Source organism: Panthera onca, chromosome B2 (genome assembly GCF_046562875.1).
Source record: "Panthera onca isolate mPanOnc1 chromosome B2, mPanOnc1 haplotype 2, whole genome shotgun sequence".
NCBI classification, from domain to species: Eukaryota; Metazoa; Chordata; class Mammalia; order Carnivora; family Felidae; genus Panthera; species Panthera onca.
Genome location: NC_138343.1, coordinates 146,412,374 through 146,424,737, shown reverse-complemented (window position 1 = coordinate 146,424,737; position 12,364 = coordinate 146,412,374). Strand labels below are relative to the sequence as shown.

The 12,364-nt window shown below is 46.0% G+C and overlaps 1 long non-coding RNA gene across 1 annotated transcript; it reads right to left on the bottom strand.

Moving 5' to 3' along the window:
* Positions 1-716: 716 nt before the first annotated feature.
* LOC132667830 (uncharacterized) lies at positions 717-11,982 on the bottom strand. Its single transcript, XR_009605392.2, has 5 exons — positions 11,483-11,982; positions 11,033-11,111; positions 10,857-10,943; positions 1,046-1,157; positions 717-769 (listed from the first exon to the last, which is right to left on the bottom strand). It is a non-coding gene; the product is annotated as an uncharacterized LOC132667830 (long non-coding RNA).
* Positions 11,983-12,364: the final 382 nt, after the last annotated feature.

Genomic DNA, 12,364 nt, shown 5'->3' with positions numbered 1-12,364 from the left:
TTTAGTTTTAATCAAGACCCACCAATGACACAGAAATTCATAATAAGCCACCTGCAAATGCCGAGCGTCTTAGATGAGTAAAGTTGAAAACGTTTCAAATTCCCAACCCATTATTTTGCTCTTTATGGTATTTCTGGGTTTATTTCATGACTTCAAACAGTAGTGTGAATGGAAAGAATCAGGTATTTTCGTCTTTGTGCCTCTGAAGCTCTCTAGTGCTCTTAAATACTTTTTGTGCTTGGAAAAAATATTTAGAGTTGCAGATATTCTGAACGTGCCAAAGTGATATGTTCTTTTTCCAGTTTTACTATAAGGGACGGATCTAGACCGATTTTGTGAATTTTAACAATGTCGTCCGGAATAAAATATAAATGTGATAGAGCGCAAAGGATTTTGCATAATCAAAGTGCTGTACTGCGTAACTCCAAGAAAATGGAAAATCACTCATAAAAAAAGGGCAAGATGAACTCTATCAGAATACAAAAATAAAGCATGTAAAAATCTAAGCACCAAGGAATTAGTGAAGGTAATTAAATATCAAGAACATTTTCTAAGGAAACACAGAAGCAGATCAGGGCCTAAAAAAACTAGACAACCCATTTAAAGAGGAACATTACAACGAGATAATTAGATGAGTGTATTTGGGAAACATCATCTCTTTGTTCGTTATTTATTTTAACTAAACTTTGAAACAACAGTAAAAATACAAGTGAAAGGTGGTTCAAGGGAGTCCCGCTGTAGCAGCTTAGCCAAAGGAGTTTCCAACGGCCTGCAAAAATAGTAAGGAGAAAATAGGTGAAAAAGAAATGCCAAGAGACAAGCACGCATTGTGTTGTCCAACTTTGGAGCGACCACCAGTGGCATCATCCACAAGGACGGACACGGCTCCTCTCAGTATTTACACAGTAAAAACTAAATCCAACACAAGGGGCTTAACCCGCACTCCTTTTCTCTCTTCCCCTTTTTGAAGCGCGTAATGTAAATTGCACACCTTTAAAGACCCATCAGCTAATGGACAAATCCCAACAAAGGGAGGATCACTGACCACCAGTGTCGAAACAGAAGACGAACTCCACAGTTGTAGCTTCTTCTCTGTGGAACATTTCTGAAAGGCGAACGGGACGGTTTTATGTAAATACAGCTTGTTACACGCAGTTCTAAAAGGAAAAAAAAAATGCACGCTATCAACTAACAGTGGATGGTGCTTTTTGGTTGTTTAACACTGCAAGCCAAGCACGGTATCTCAAAAACTCACAGAAACCGGAAACAGGTAACTGCTAATAACATCGGCTTCGTGTGTGCCGAGAGGGTGCGTTGGAAGTTGAGGGGCAGGTGAGGATCAGAGTGACCACTGCGAAACCAGGGTAAAATTTCGGATGGGTTCACTTCACCCAGGCTGGAACTTTGATCAGAGTGGGTGCGTATGTGTCCCCGGGGACACCGGGCGAATCAGCGAAAGCAGAAGCATGGCATGAATTGCAGGGTTAATGTAAACACATAAGACCTCAGAGGAACATCCGGATGTGACTGCCAACCCAGCACCTTGGGAAATTACAGATACGGTGGAGGACCAAGGCTTTTGTTCTATAAGCCAGGGGAAGGGAATATATGGTGCACCGGGGAGGGCATGTGGCCAATTTGGTGGAGTATGTGGCTACACTGCCAAGATCTGGTTCCTAAAGTCAGTTTGGTACTAAGTACAACATTTTCTGGTGTTGCCATGGCGATGGGGTGTCAAAGTACAGTAGCATCCAAACTAGCCACCCAGACTTAACACTGTGGCCCTCCCACCCCCTTCCATTCTGCCAGCACAGATATCTTTCTGACATAGCCGCTCGGATCATGCTACTTTCTTATGTCAACACAGAAGATGGTTCCAGTGTTTGCTCTGGAGACATAAATATTAAGGTATTTGACCAGTTGGCAACAATCTATCATTCCGTGGTTGGTGCCATGCCCCCCACCCTCGTCCCCGGCTTCCTCCGTATCATCTCCCGTCTCTACTCAGCTAACTAATCATCTTCCATTGGCTACTTCCAAATGGCACCTCCTCAGTTTGGTGCCTCGGGTAGAATTAATTCTCACTCTTCCTTGCTTCCAGAGCATCTCACTTGTATAGAAAGATTATCAGAGTTGAGAAGGCATCACACGGTATTAAAGTTTAGAATATATTATATTTGTATTATTGTTGTTATGTGTCTATCTCGTTAGACTGAGATCCCTGGAGGATAAGGGCAAGTTTTTTCTCTTTGTATGCCGGAAGCCCACCCACAACACATAGTTAGTGGTTGTTAGTTGAGTAGAGTTTTATATGATTACAAGTTTGGTTACTTAGGGTTAGTGATTTTCCATTTTGCAGACTCAAAAAAACGGACCCAATGCGTAGACTCACCCAGTGAGTTAGCAGCCATTCTACGAAATGATAGGTAGACACAAAGACGTATAGATTTATAGACCCAGATAGACCCAGGGACTTTATATATTTTTTCCAAAGGTTCCTGAACTCTCAACTTCCTTTCTGTAAGCAAGGTGATACATCAACAAAACGTGCACTAGAAAAACTTTTATTTGCAAGATTCATCGCATAGACATTCTTATTGGGCTCATTTTTTACATGAGAAAATATTAGCACACAAAAGCCAGACTAATTTACAAGCCTTTCCTTGCTGAATTAACAACAGAGCCACTCTAGAAGCCAAGATTTACTGAACCTCCAAGTTATTCTTCGTCCATTGAACCGTTTTGTAGCTCACTGGAGCTAGACTAAAGGAAGAAAGATCAGGTTGAACGAGCACTCTTCCTGTTACCAGGTACCAACAGTAGGGGACGGCTAGAATCTGCCTCATTCCTGTAGGGTAATGAGTCAACAGTAACTATATACCTCTCACTGATTTGAAGGGAACACATGACAAATGGCCAGGGTACCATCTTTCGGCATAATGTAGGGTGAAGCCAACCGATGTATCATTAAGTGTATCGATATCGAACATCTCTCGTAAAACTCTTGTTAGCTCCAATGCATAAGGATCTTTCCTGAGCACTAGATGCCTTGAAAATTATAGTTTACAGGGGAAAAAATAAAACTTGCCAAGTTATGCATTGAATGTGACAACCTTCAGTACATTTGGATGTTTCTAAGAAATGTTTCCTAAATTACATTTGGATTTTCTGCAGGCTGAGGGAAACAATTTGCACATCATCAAGAGATACATGAAGATTCCAAGCTGTGTTAAGAAAACTTGATAAACATAAACATTCGGTATGCCAAATTTGATGCCTAAGTATCAAAGGAATAGTAGCTTGCTCGTGGTTCTGTATTTACAGTGTCGACTGGGTCAAACCAATGATGGCTATGGTGCTTTCGTTAAAAAGAAGGATGAAAACGGTAGGCAGATTGTGGAATGCATGAAGAACCGTACCAGAGCAAACTGGGGAAAAGTGTATGGGGGTACCTTAATCAACGTGAAATCATTGCTCTTTTGAGTTTAATGTTCATAGAAAGCCAGTGCCGAGTAAACACACCTGCATCAACACACACACACACACACGCACACACACGCACACCCTTGGCATGAAGTCGTCTCAGAAATGTTGTAACTATGTGGCCTTGGCCAAGTCACGAGCCCTGAGACTGGCTTCTGAGTACAAAATGAGAATGGTTACGTCTTCCTCCCAGGACTATTGTGAGTATTACATTAAATAAGTACTTGAGGAGCGCCTGGGGCCTCAGTCAGTTAAGCGTCTGACTTCAGCTCAGGTCATGATCTCGTGGTTCATGAGTTCGAGCCCCACGTCCGGCTCTGTGCAGACAGCTGGGAGCCTGGAGCCTGCTTCGGATTCTGCGTCTCCCTCTCTCTCTGCCCCTCCCACACTCACGCTCTGTCTCTCTGTCTCTCAAAAATAAATAAACACATAAAAAAATGAAGTGCTTGAAAACCCACTGTAACCAGGAAAAGCTTCTTTATAGAGAGGCAATAGGGAAAACAACCAAGTTGATGTAACAAAGTCCAAAATGCGAAAAACTAATGAGATGCTGATAAATGTAAAGGTGTTGACGATCCATCTTGAGTGGCATACTTTTTAATTATGGTACTGTCATTTCTAATTCTTGAACTAAAACTTCGTTTCCAGAAAGAAAATGAAAGTCTTATCATTTATACATAAAATGAGTCTCTTAAGTCAGGCTTGGTTACTGGATACCCGTCCCCATGTGACAAGTTCCCCTTCGGATCTCCGACCACTTGGGACCCACCTGTCCTGCAGTGACCTCGCCCCACATCTGTTCGTCTGCCATTGAGAGCCACATGGAGCTGCTGTGACCAAGGACAGCAGAAAAGACACTCCTCATCCCCACCAAGGGCAGCACTCAAAGAAAGAGCTTCTGGGGACGTCTGGGTGGCTCAGGCAGTTCAAGTGTCCAACTCTTGGTTTCGGCTCAGGTCATGAACTCCTAGTTTGTGAGTTCAAGCCCTACATTGGGCTCTGTGCTGATGGTGCAGAGCCTGCTTGGGATTCTCTCCCTCTCTGCCTGCCCCTCCCCCCCCAAAATAAATAAATAAACTTAAAAATTTTTAAAAGAAAAAGAAAGAGCTTCTGGAACTGTCATTTGGTTCACTATTCTCCATGACCATTCTGTCATAGCTCACTTTCTTGTTTTCTTGTTGTTTCTGCCATTTTCATGTTTTTATTCTGTGTGTGTGTGTGTGTGTGTGTGTGTGTGTGTGTGTGTATGCGAACTTAGCTCGTCATTTCCCCCCACGGGCTCTCTACTCCCCCCATGGTTACTGTCCTTTTTCTAGAATCTCTTCCATATCGTCCCCGGCCCCCCGCAGCTGTGTTCCTCTTTCTCCTCTCCCTCCCTCCCTCTCTCTTCTCCCAGGAGGTCGTGGGTGTGGTGACAAGAACTCCGTACTTTGAGGAGCCCATGAAATGTTTTCATTTCATGAAAACATGAAATTTCAAAAGAAAACATGAATTTTTAGATGAACTAAAATGTGTCAATAAAAATTTTAACATCTTCACCCTTTATATCGACAGAGTCATAAAACGTAACTGTTAATATATTGTGTTTCTAGAAGAAGAAATGCCCAGACAATAGTCCCTGAGCCCACAAAACTCATAACATGGCCCTGTCTTCTCCTGCCACTAAACTGCCCAACCCTGTCACTTTTACAGTAATGTTTTTTTACTTTTTTTTTTACTTTTTACTTTTAAAGTTTTTTACTTTTACAGTAAAACTCACTGTACCATTTTTCAGGTTTTTCTCAACAACAAACTTTTCTGTATTCCCGTAGTGCTTTGAACATATATATCCATTACTGAAATTATGATACTAACATCAGTTATCATTTTCTGAGCCCCAGTGGACCGTGAGCATTTTGCACGCCTAAACCTATCTTACTTTGCTTTTCGGGGGATTCGTCGTTGTTTCATATGCTAACGAATCAGCACATGAATCAATCAATAATCAAAGCCTGAGGCTGTGCCCACTGGTGTTTCTCAGTCCCTGGAAAGGACACGTACAACCCACCAGCTGAATCTGGTCGTGAACAGGGAGGGTCTCAAGGGAGGAGGGATGGCCGCGGCAGAAAGGCAGGGGTGGGTGGCAAAGCCATCAATGGTGTCCCCCACCGGTGGAGGAGGGCGCGATTTCCGAGACCTGCTTGCTGCTAGAGACGTGGGAACTGGAATTGTGAACATTTTTGGTGTGTGAGTTCTGCTCATCCTACATGGCCCGTTGCCAGTGGAAACTTCCACTGACAGATTCTGAGTAGCCGGCTGCACACAAATGAATATGTATTCACGGACACAACGAACCAACCCGTTATTCGCACTCACCGAGGTCTGGCTGGCCGAGGCAACAGAATTCCCAGGAGAAGAAGGAGAGGAAAAAAAAAAAAAGAAAGAAAGAAAGAAAGACCCTGGAGTTATACTCCAGTTATATCATATTAGTGTTCATGGGAAGCCATCCCTGGATCAGAGGAAGGGATGTTTAAAATTAAAGGAAGGGAACAAGAGCAAAAGTTAGGAAACTGACCTGGGAGGACAGACCCACATTCCCAACACTTCTGTCATTCATGCAAGCCTCGTCTTCAAGGCCCGAGTCGTATTTCCTCGGTTCTCATTACTGTGGCTTGACGCGGTCTCAAAGCACCACATACACTCTTGAATTGGATAGGGCACAAAGAAAGTGTGTGTAATGTTGTGGCTGAAAAGAATCCTCAATGGGGATGTTGAGCTCTTGAACTTAGCAACTGTCTTGCTAGGTGGGTCGGCTCCCAGGGAAAGAAGCCGGCGTCACTAAAGCGGGGCCCGTGTGCCCTTGTCTGCTGGAGAAAACAGTTGCGACTTTACAAACTTGACTTGCAGAAAAAGAAAGTGCTGTGTTCCCTCTAGAACTTTCGGTTCTCACAGCATCTTGCGTGGCCGTAAAATTATATTCATTAACAAAGCCCCTGGGAAAGCCGGCTTGGCCGAGCGGCAGCTGGAAGTAATGCTGTGGAACGAGAGTAAAATCGATCCGAAGGTCTGCGCCATCCCGAGGCCTCGAAGAGCTGAGAAACTAAGCAGCGGGGCTGCTTGGGCCACGGGCCTTGAGGGCCGAGCCCCTTCCCCCCGTAGCCTGGCCTGCCTCCTCGGTGGCCCTCGCCACAGTCGATGTGACCCAGCCTCCCACACAGAGGACGGGTCTCCCCCGTCAAGGCTTAGAAGACAAGATAAGAAAAAGCAAGTAAATGAAGAGCCTCATCTTGCGGTTCTACCGGAAACCCGAAAGCGGAAACTTCCTTTTCTGTAGCAAACAGCGTGGAACCCTGCGGGTCAGGCATTGCCATCACGTGGGTGGAAGGAACTGGAAATAAATACGGGCTCCACCCACAGAAGCTTGCACGGGAAGCGGGGCTTTGCTGGTGGAGGCGGATGGCAGGTGAGCCGCAGCAGAGAGACCATCAGTCACCGACTCCCGTTCCCAGGCTGGAGGCGGACAGTGACCCTGACCCTCCGTGAGCCCTTCTTCGTCCTGGGTGCTCCCCAGCACAGCCCCGCCTCGCTTCACTGCTTCCTCGCTATGGACCCAGCCTTCTGGTCCGAGGCATAAGTGGGGCTGGAAAACGCACCTAACTTGCTCAGCCGCTTTGAGGTCACCCTGTGCGTCGCAGGCTGACGGCTCCTTGCAGGCCCCGAAGGGCCTCATCCGTGTTCCAATGAGCCCTCTGGAAGGACGATGCTGCTTCAGTGTAGGTGGGAGTTGAGCCGGCGCCCCAAGGGTGTCTATTAATTAGACCAAACACGTCAATTTGGAGGTTGAACTTCTCCGGCTCTTAAACCAGCGATCGCCTAGGCTGGGCAGCAAGAACGCCCACAGGCCTGTCTGGGAGAAGCTAACACAAATGTGCCATCACAGGCCACGTTGAATCCATTTCCTCAAATGACTAGTGTCTTCTCTGAACTCTCCTCTTCGCTCCGGAAATGTTTTCAACATGTGCCCAAGTCCCTTTTTTTTTTTTTGAGACCGGTGCAGAAGTAAAACCTCACCTGCGCGAGTGAATGAGTTCTGATGATTTTGTCTTGTTTCGTTTTGTTTCGCTCTGGGCGAGAAACCTTCCCTGAGTTGTTCATTTTTGGTTTGTTTTTTTGTTTTGTTTTCTTTTGTTTTGCGGTAATAATACACGGCATTGAGTGTGCACGGACCAAAACCTCTTTCGATACCTGAACCTCAAAGAGGCGATATAAAGAAAAGAGCTCTCGCTCTGTAACAGCGTCGTAGGACTTTTGCCAACCTGTCGGGCTACTGGGAAGGAAATTGCGGCCACGTTTTCCACACTTAGCAAGAAACGCGTTGGACGTGCTCCTGCCGAGTAGCATAACATGTCTTGTCCCTCAAGACTGGATCTGTTTCATCTGTGTTTCTCGCTCGCTCCCTGATGGCTCCTGGCTGGGCGCCCAATTCCCACCAACACCTAATAAATATTCACTGACGGTGACAAGTTATGTCTGCCCTGGAGACTGGTCGGTATCCCTGTGTGTCGGATGGCGTTGTCGCCCTGCCACCCACATCACAAATGCAAACAGCAGGTGCGTCTGAGGAGCCACAAGATGAGTGTGTGAGGCCACAGTGCTGGACCCCACCCTTTCTAAAACCACCAGAGCCCAAGGGCTGGCGAGCGACAAACTCCATGAAGGAAGACTCCCCCCTTTTTTTTTTATCCCAGGCAAATCTGCCCTTCGATCTGCTAGGGCGTCTAATTAGAATCTCAGAGGCAGCGAAATGACTTCAGATATTTCACAACGCAAACATGGAAACGCACCATCTTTTCTAGTTGAAACATTTTATTGGGGAATTTGGGTAAGTGCCCATAATCTCTGATTCTTAAATATTTCAGATATGACCAGAGTGTATCAGCAATTCTCCCAGGAAGCTAAACTCTTATTTTTATAAGCAGATTATTTTGTTGGAGACGATTACAGTCATTTACTCTCCCTTTAGAAAGCCCCCTGTTTATGGATGTTAGCTAAGCCCCATTAGCACAAAAGGCTGCCTGTCTTTTTTTTTTTTCCCGAGGAAAGGTAAAAACATCCTGTTAATAGTTTTAAACTCTTTAACAACACGACAACAAAGCCCTAAACCTCTCTCTTTGGCGGGGTTCTAATGAAATCGCACTGGAAAATGCTTAACGCGATAGAAATCCCAGGCTTTGAGGGTTTGTGTGTGTGTGTGTGTGTGTGTGTGTGTGTGTGTTTAAATTGCCATTTTCCCCTTGCACTGAGGCATTAATCCTTCAAGAATAGAAAACAGACTTGCCAATAACCCAACAGAGAAGGGGCATGGGAGTCAGAGAAGGAAGGAAGCCCCTAAGTGTGGGAGTCTCCCGCCCTCCCTCCCCTCGGAAGCCACTACAGAATCCCGGTCCGGGACGGCCCTACCCACCTCCCGCCAGGCCACTGGACGCCAGCCCAGAGCAGCATTGGTATTCAAATTAGGCTGCCAATCTCAGCCTGGCACAGCTCTCGGTGGCCTGTCAGTACATGGCTTGAAGAAAAGGTACCAGATCTCAGATCCCGGGCGATCCAGCCAGATTCCCAACCCGCCCGGAATATGTGTCATCAGCTGTAAAGCAACCCGCCCGGAGTGGGGAGCATTTTCTTCTCCAGGGTCTCTGTTTTCATTAAAACCAAAATACCCAGAAGACAATGCATCTCCAACAGAGATTTAAAAAGAAAGAGGAAGGGGCTCCGTGCAGTCAAGCTCCTCATTCAGCCAAACACCGGTTTCTATGGGAACAGGAGCTCCTTTGTGTGGATGGAGCCACATCCCCCTCCCCCCGCCCGATGGACCGGGGCCACTGTCCTGCCATTGTGTTTGTGTGGCCAACTTTTCTTCTGTTTCATTCACTCTCCCTGGCCCCCGTCGGTCCCCGGCAACAACACCCACTGCCACAGAGGAAGAAAAGAAAGGGAGAACTCATAGCATCTGGGCTGAATTAAATCACGAAGCACAAAAACGTCTGGGCAACTGGGAGCCAGCGTTCTGCGCAAGCGACCACAGCCCTCATGTTCCTTCTGATCTCACTTTGAGTCACTTCCTCAAGCAGGTTGTGATCATTTAACTGGTTTCAGGCGTAACACACACAGGACGCATCCGTTTAGAATTAAGCTCTCGCGGGCGTGCGGCGGGGTGGGCACGTTGGCTGCGACGGGAAAGTGATCCCGGTGATGGCCCAGACGGAAAAATGTTAGAGAAGCGTGGTTTCAAACCAGCTTAACTCGGTAACTTTTTAAGGATGTCGGTATGATCTGTTTGAGGGTCTGAGAGAGGGAGGAACTTTTAGAAGGTCATCTCTGCCCGGCTTTGTTGAGGCAGATGCTCAGAGACGGTGGGACCAAACCCCAAGTTCATCTTCTCTCTTTGACTGGATATCTTTAATTTGGCACCTTTTTCTAATTCATGTGAACTTTAAATTAAAAAAGGGAAATATTTATGAATCTATTACTCAGAAGCTGCCGTGCAAAAACATTTTAACACATAAATCCTCGACGTTTTACTAAGTGTCAGGACTTTTTTTTTTTTATTAAAGGAAAGGCATATTTCTTAACATTGTTCATAAATCACCACTAAAATATTTAGTGCTACAAGTTCCTTGGCTTTCAAAGACACTCTTTTCTTTAAAAGCTTTACAGCATGCTTCAAAGTCTACCCCTGGCACAGCCCCAATGTTATTCACAGGCAAGCTTTCAGACTCAAAGAGGTTTGCATTTTGTTTGTAAGTATTTATTTGGGAGATCCGCACTTCATTTACTTTAGCAAAGATGAAATGCCAATTTTCATCGTTTAGATTCCAACTTGCAAAAAACCAAACCAAACCAAACCAAAACAAACCAGTTTCGCCCATTTCCGTATCACCCCTTGCGATCTTACAGTTTTGAAAGGTAGCTAGAGATATTTGTCGTGAAAGGAGTTATTAAAGATTGAGGGCCATTTCGGGCCTTAGTGAATCAGAAATGCGATGTGTCCATAAGGCCGGAACCCATCTTTCAATCCATCATTTCCCCCACTCGCCCTCCGCATGGATGCAATCTCTCTCTATCGCCAAGATGTTAGGACATCGGCAGTCTGTAGGGGTTCTACATTCTCACAGCTGCTCTCTCCCACAGAATCTCATGGGATTCTCTGAAAACATTAGTTCGCAAAATGTTAAGGAGACTGAACATCCTGACCGGGTCCTTCCTTCTACTTTCCAGGGCCACATGAATTAGTCTGCTCTTTTTGGTTTTCTCTTCTCTTCTTTTCTTCTTTTTTTTTTCCTCCTCCCGCCTCCTCTTTTTTGTTTTCCCTTCTCCTCTTTTCTTTCTCTACGTACCTTCCCAGACTGAAGCATTCAGGATGGCCCTGAGGCCCAGGGACTTCTCTGTCAATAATTAGTAAGAGCTCTGCTCCGCCCACATCCCTGGGAAAAGAATAGCTATGTCCATTATTCTGCAAACCCAAGTATTTTTCATGGCCCCAGTCAAGAACACAGAAGGCGACGTCACCCACCTGTTTGGCTGACGTCATTCTCCACCTGACTGTGTTTCTATGGATGAGGATTGCTGAATTAAATAGGCATGGCCGGCACCTTCGTGGAGATCCCGTTCCAGTGCAGAGAGGCAGATTAGCAAAGAATTAGAGGGGTATTTGTTAAAGCACAGGTATGTTAAGTCAGTGTTTTTACACAGGGCCCTGCTTTCCCCCATTCCAACACCAAGGACAAAGAAAGTGTCTCCAGCGTAGAAGGCCCTGGTGTGCTGGGTCCTTCTTCCCTCTCCCTTGAGGCACCATTTCTCCCTTCTCTGTGGCTCCTGGCTCTGTTGCCTCTGCTTTGAAATATGAGTAGGTCTCCAAAGATCTTGAAGTGTTTCCACCGGGCTTGGATGCATCCTTTGCCTACCTCCTCCTGCCACACGTCATAAAATCGCCCCACAGAAAGGTCAGAAAGGTCAGAGCTACCTGGTGATGGCCGTCGCAGTGTCTCTGCCCTGGAAGGCACACGGCCATGCCTCTCCTTTGCTCTGAGAGGAAATCTCCAGCCCAGCGGGTGCCTGAGGGTCCACGGAAGACCCCCTCCTTTCCTGCTCCAGCCTCTGAAATCTAGCTGCTTCTTCACTGAGTGTGGCAAACCCCCTTTCCCGAAGGTTCCCCAGGCGGACAGAGCTGCTTTCGCTTCTTTATTCTGCTGCTCCCCTCTTTCAACCCCCAAGATGCTCTGCTTTCCTGTTTCCATGCTGCTGACGTTTCCTGTTGTTTCTCCTACCCCTTTGACCTCATCCTGTTTTTTGTCCCCTAGATCTGGAGCCTTTATCTTCTTTCTTCCTTGTTTTTCCTCTGCCCTCACCTCCCTTCATTCAAATTACAACTCCAATTACAGATCAGTTAACAAGGCTTATCTTCTCTTAAGGGTCTACAATTTCCCTTCCATTACATGCCGAATGTTCCTTCTGCACATCAGACCCCCGTCACCTCATACCTGGATTACTAAAATGAAGAGGTGAATGCTACACCCAGAAATTGAGTTGGATTCAAAGTAAGAAACGGACTTAAAAACCACAAGACGATATGGTCCTTGAGCATAGGGACTGTCTAATTCAACTTGGAATTTCCAGTGATGCCTACCACATCATAGATCCACAAGAAACCCATGGAAATCCTAGGCTCGGTAGACTCTAAAAGACCGCCATCTCCTCATTCAAAAATACCCACTACATCACTACTAAGCAACAGAGACAGAGTAACGAAATACGTACATGGCGGTCCCTGTATTACTGGACCTCGCATCTAGCGGAGGCAAAGCAGTTGAGCCAGTGATTGCTAAAGTGATTAATTACAATTAAA